The sequence below is a fragment of the Tarenaya hassleriana genome, unplaced genomic scaffold (genome assembly GCF_000463585.1).
Source record: "Tarenaya hassleriana unplaced genomic scaffold, ASM46358v1 Cleome105, whole genome shotgun sequence".
Lineage (NCBI taxonomy): Eukaryota > Viridiplantae > Streptophyta > Magnoliopsida > Brassicales > Cleomaceae > Tarenaya > Tarenaya hassleriana.
The window spans coordinates 352,202-358,773 of record NW_010960741.1 but is presented as its reverse complement, the minus strand read 5'-3'; the positions used below and the strand labels follow the sequence as shown (position 1 = coordinate 358,773).

General features: G+C 47.0%; 1 pseudogene; it reads left to right on the top strand.

Moving 5' to 3' along the window:
• Nucleotides 1-1,961: 1,961 nt before the first annotated feature.
• Nucleotides 1,962-6,572, top strand: part of LOC104804999 — an 8,342-nt pseudogene continuing 3,731 nt past the window's right edge.

Sequence of the window (6,572 nt, the reverse complement as noted above, 5' to 3'; positions counted from 1 at the left end):
GGGTTTTCAATCAAAGTATCAACAACAAGGTCAAGGGAGTCAAGGTTACCAAGGGAATTCCAACTATAGACCACAGCAAGGGCAACCCAAGGAGCAAGACCCGGACATCAAGGATATGCTATTTCAAATCCTCCAAGGTCAAAAATCACAAGGAATATCCATTGGGAGCATTGAGAATGAGCAAGTTGCATTCAAGAAGCAATTGGAAGGAGTACAAGCTCACTTGAAGAGTTGGCCAATCAAGTGGCCCAAATTGCATCCTCCTCCTCATCAAGACAACAAGGAATGCTTCCCGGAAAGAACGAAGTGAACCCCTGTGAGCATATCAATGCAGTCGAACTAAGGAGTGGAAAGCAACTTCCAGAGATTACACCCCCGATGGTTGAGAAAGTAGCACCTCCGGGGTTGACGAGAGAGGAAAGGGCAAGGCGGTAGAGGAAGACATCCCTAAGGTGCAAAAACAGGAGAAAGAACCAGCCTGCATCCCGCCTCCACCTAAGGTACCCCCGATACCTTTCCCTTCTCGTCTAAAGAAATTTAATGAGGATGTGGAAAACAACTTCCGGAGATTACACCCCCGATGGTTGAGAAAGTAGCACCTTCGGGGTTGACGAGAGAGGAAAAGGGCAAGGCGGTAGAGGAAGACATCCCTAAGGTGCAAAAACAGGAGAAAGAACCAGCCTACATCCTGCCTCCGCCTAAGGTACCCCCGATACCTTTCCCTTCTCATTTAAAGAAGTTTAATGAGGACAGCCAGTTCGGGAAGTTTGCGGAGATGTTAAAGAAGATGGAGATTACAATGTCCTTCCACGAGGCAATTCTCCAAATGCCCTCCTACGCAAAGTTTTTGAAAGATATTTTGACGAAGAAAAGGGTTGTGGAGAAAGAAACAGTAACTCTTAGTACCGAGATTAGTGCCGCAATCACGAAGCACGAACTTCCCTCGAAGATGTCTGATCCGGGGAGTTTCTCTATACCTTGCAAGTTGGGAAATATTGAGATAGATCGAGCCCTATGCGATCTTGGAGCAAGCGTGAGCTTAATGCCGTTGTCAATCTACAAGAAGTTGAATATTAGTGAGCTAAAACCTACAAGAATGGCACTGCAATTAGCAGATCGATCAGTCAAGTACCCGAGGATGTACCTTTGAAGATTGGTGGGTTCTATGTGCCGGTAGATTTCGTGGTTTTAGACATGAATGAAGATTCCAAGGTACCGATCATACTAGGCCGATCATTTTTAAGTACAGCGGATGCCGTAGTGCACGTTCGAGCTGGTAGATTGGCGATGAAAATTGGAGACGAGACAGTCGAATTTACCCTCGATCAGAATTTGAAGCAACCGTCAACAAGTGATACGGTATGTTATGCGGATATACTCGAAGCGATGGCAGAGGAAGTGATTGGAGAATTCCGTGAAGTGGATCCGCTAGAAATCTCACTAATGGCCACAGAAGTAAGCTTATATAGCAACTGGGAAGAAATCGAGGAGATTAAACGGGCATTAGATGATCGGGAAGAAGAAAAAGAAGTTTTGCAGTATTTCGAGCGGCCCGCCCAGATTTTCGGGCGGCCCGCCCGAAAGTGTTAGAAAAAGAAGAGATCCAGGGAAAAACGGGCGACCGCCTAGGAAAGCAGGCGGCCCGCCTGAAATTTCTGAGTAAATTCGAAGAAAAAATTGAAGAAACGGGCGATCGCCCGGGAAAGCAGGCGGCCCGCCCGCAAATTCTGAACAAAATTCAAGTGGAATATGAGAAAACGAGCGACCGCTCGAATTTCCAGGCGGCCCGCCCGAAAAGTCTGAGTAAAATCGACTCAGTTTCGGAGAAAACGAGCGACCGCTCGACATATTGGGCGACCCGCCCATTTCTGCCTGAGAAGGAAGAATTGTAGTTCGAAGCCCTCTTCACGACCACTCGAGCCATACCTGACGCGTCTCAAGTCCCGAGAGGAGACACACACATGGATTGGGATCCCAAACATGCCCCACAAGTGGAATTGAAACCCCTACCTCAAGGGTTAAGGTATGTTTTCCTCGGAGCAAGTTCTAATTATCCTGTTATCGTTAACGATGCATTAGATGATCAAGTAGAAAAACTTACCAGGCTACTTAGGCAATACAGGGAAGTCCTAGGGTACACTGTAGGAGACATCAAGGGTCTTAGCCCCTCTCTTTGCATGCACCGCATACATTTAGAGGATGATACCAAATCGTCAATCGAACATCAACGTAGGCTAAACCCGAACATGAAAGAAGTAGTCAAGAAAGAGATTTTGAAATTGTTAGAAACGGGTATTATTTACCCGAATTCGGATAGCTCTTGGGTTAGCCCGGTACAAGTTGTACCCAAAAAGGGAGGTATCACGGTCGTTCCTAATGAGAACAATGAACTCATACCAACAAGGACAATCACGGGATGGAGAATGTGCATTGACTATCGCAAGCTAAACACAAACACCCGTAAAGACCACTTCCCTTTACCATTCATTGATCAAATGTTAGAAAGACTCGCATTGCATTCATATTTTTGCTTTCTCGATGGCTATTCCGGATTTTTCCAAATTCCAATTCATCCTAACGATCAAGAAAAGACAACATTCACATGCCCCTATGGTACATTTGCATATAGACGCATGCCATTCGGATTATGCAATGCACCAGCCACATTTCAAAGATGCATGATGGCTATTTTTTCTGATGTGATTGAAGATATGATGGAGGTGTTCATGGATGATTTTTCGGTCCATGGACCCTCCTTTGATGTGTGTCTAACCAATCTTCATCGAGTGTTAGACAGGTGCAACAAGGCGAACTTGGTTTTAAATTGGGAAAAATGCTACTTTATGGTGCAAAAGGGCATCGTGCTTGGTCATAGGATTTCAGATAAAGGGATTGAGGTTGATAGAGCAAAGGTCGAAGTTATTGAGAAGCTTCCTCCCCCGACAAACGTGAAAGGAATCCAAAGTTTCCTCGGACATGCGGGGTTTTACAGGCATTTCATAAAAGATTTTTCGAAGATTTCAAGACCCCTAACCACTCTTTTGGGAAAAGACGTGTCATTTGAGTTTGACAAGGAGTGTCATCAAGCCTTTGAAACACTCAAAAAGGCGTTGGTGACACCTCCAATCATCCAACCCCCGGATTGGGATCTACCCTTTGAACTCATGTGTGATGCTAGTGATTATGTAGTGGGCGCGGTCTTGGGGCAGAAAAAAGATGGTAAACATCATGCGATTTACTACGCTAGTAAGACACTAGACGACGCCCAAATGAATTACTCAACTACGGAGAAGGAGCTCCTAGCGGTAGTATTTACGTTTGAGAAATTCTGATCCTATTTGGTTGGATCAAAAGTCATTGTTTATACGGATCACGCAGCCTTGCGATATCTACTCACAAAGAAAGATGCCAAGCCACGGTTGATTAAACGGATATTGCTTCTACAAGAGTTTGATTTGGAAATTCGAGATCGCAAAGGGACGGAGAATACAGTGGCCGATCATTTGTCAAGATTAGAAGTACCCAATGAGATGCCGATCAATGATTCACTACGAGAGGAACAAATTTTAGCATTAGAGGTTAGTTCCGATGTCCCTTGGTACGCGGACTTTGTCAATTATTTGGTTGCCAAGGTGATTCCACCGGAGTTGAGCTATAATGGAAAGAAAAAGTTCCTCCACGATGTTCGGGATTACTTTTGGGACGAACCATTTCTCTTCAAACGGGGAAAAGATGGGTTATTTAGAAGATGCATCCCCGAAGAGGAAGTGCAGCAAGTGATCCATCATTGTCATGCGTCGGATTATGCGGGTCATTTTGCTTCGGCCAAGACATCCGCGAAGGTTTTGCAAGGGGGTTTTTATTGGCCGACTCTCTTTAAGGATGTCCACCGTTTTGTGAGCTCTTGCGATGCTTGCCAAAGAACAGGAAATATTTCGCGTCGGAATGAGATGCCACAAAACTATATCTTAGAAGCGGAACCGTTCGATGTGTGGGGAATCGACTTTATGGGACCATTTCTATCATCCTGCGGTAACCTATACATCCTTGTGGCTGTAGATTATGTGACGAAATGGGTAGAAGTACTTGCTAGCCCGAAGAATGATTCAAGCACTGTTACACGGATGTTCAAAAGAGTCATATTTTCTCGGTTTGGAGTCTCGAGAGTGGTGATAAGTGATGGGGGAGCGCACTTCGTTAATAGAGTGATTCAGGGCATATTGACTAAATATGGTGTTCACCATAGAGTAGCCACTCCCTACCACCCCCAAACGAGTGGCCAAGTGGAGGTCTCCAACAGGGAGATAAAACAAATCTTGGAGAAAACAGTGGCCAAGTCAAGGAAAGACTGGGCTTTGAAGCTTGAAGATGCGGTTTGGGCATATCGGACAGCATTTAAGACATCGATCGGGATGACTCCGTTTCAACTCGTGTACGGAAAAGCCTGCCACCTTCCGGTCGAGTTAGAGCATAAGGCATATTGGGCGATTAAGGCGTTGAACTACGATTGGAAAACCGCAGCAGAAAAACGAGTGCTAGAGCTCCACCACTTGGAGGAAATTCGCTTGGACGCGTATGAGAACGCACGAATCTACAAGGAGCGGGCCAAAAAGTGGCATGATCGCCACATCCTCCACTGAAACTTCCAACAAGGTGACCTCGTGCTTTTATTTAATTCCCGACTAAAACTTTTTCCAGGAAAGTTGAAATCGAGATGGTCGGGACCGTTCACCATAAAGCATGTCACCTCACATGGAGCGGTGGAACTCGACAACGAGAAGGGCGGGTCATTCATGGTCAACGCCCAAAGGATCAAACCGTACAACCCGGGGAAAGCTAAGCCGGGAGGAGGTACCTCTGTACTCTCCTTTTCTTTGATCAACTGAATGCCATATCGGTCTAGCTATGACCTTAACTAGCAACCCTGGTTAACCCCGGGATGTAAATTCTTCGAACCTCGTCATTTTCTTCTTTTCTTCTTTTATTCACCATGAAAAGGCTCCAAATTCTCCCAATCACTCCAATCAAACAAGTCCTTTCGTCGGAGGGGAAAACAGGGAACGGAAAATTTTAGCGTGCCCGGATCACAGAGAAAATGGACGGCCCGCCCGGTAAACCAGGCGACCGCACATTCAGCGAGCGACTGCTCGAAAAATCGATCGATCGCCCGAGAAACCAAGCGACTGCTCGGTCACGATCGATTTTTAACTCGATTTCGGGAGAGAGAGCCGCCACTTCACGCAAAAATACAAAGCTCTCTCTCCTTCTCTCTCGCCAGCGATCGATTCCCCCCAGCCACCGTGACCGAGTCCGCCATTTCGAGGCCTCACCGCGTCGCCATCATTCCGAAACCACCGCGTTCAAACCCCACGCGAATCTACAATCTCCGAAAACCCTAACCGGTAATTCCCTCCTTCAAAATCGTGACATTAGGGTATTTTGGTTAAAGATAGGTCGAAAGTTTTGATGGGTATAGCTGCTAGGGTTGGTTTCGATCGATTTCGATCGGAAAATCCCGATTTCTGGTCGAAAATTCGATTTTCCGAACCAGTGAGCGATCGCTCGTTTTTCCGAGCGAATGCCTGATTTGTCAGCGCTCGCTCAAGCAGCCGCTCGAAAGACGAGCGACCGCCTCTGAAAACAGGCGGCCCGCTCGTTTTCTCTGAAATCCGAAAAAACCGCTCTATTTTTTTCACCCTAACCCCACTGCCAAATCCATATCGACTATACCTTTGCAGATGGCACCAAAAAGAGCCCGCACAAGCGACGTCGCTTCATCGTCACAGGAAGCCGAGTTCTCTCAAAGGAGAGAGATGAGACCGGACACAATCACCGAGATATTGGAGACGAAGCAGAATCTCCTGGTCGAAGGACCACAAAAGCTGGTCAAGATCGGCCGACACGATGAAGCATACGAGCGGGCGAAGCACCTATCAAAGTTGAAACAACGCCCAAGCAAAGCTATGTGTGAGCGCACGATTTCGAGGGTTAGGTATTCAAGCGAACGTCGAATACATATTCGACAAGCTCGGCTGGGGAGTACTGAGCAGGAGCGTCGAGCCCTCATTCAAGAGCGTAACCCGCGAATTCTTGGCCACCTACTCATGCTACTTCCCATCCGACGGCACGATCGACGAAGCATACATGGAGTTTCGCTTGAACAAGAATTGGGTGAGACTAACCATGGCGCAATTTGCAGACATCCTGGAGGTCCAAAGGGGAACGCACTCCTTACTACCGACGATCTCCGCATATGTCCTCCAAGATTTTTGGAAGAAGATAGCAGTCCGTCGGTACTCAAGCTCAGCGGGGAAGATTTCATGGGTACAGCATCCGGCAATCCGATACGCGCATTCAGTCATGTCCAACTTCATCTTCGTACGAGACGAACCCGGTAAGATCCACAAAATCGACCTGGGTTACCTTTATCAAGCATTGCGGGAGTTTCATGATGGACCATCTCTCGACATGTATGTCTGTGCCCAATGGAGCAACATGGACTTAGCTTCACGGGTAGCCATGCATCTCCACACGTTGGCCTCCACCAAGGCCAACGAGACGTGCATTTGCGT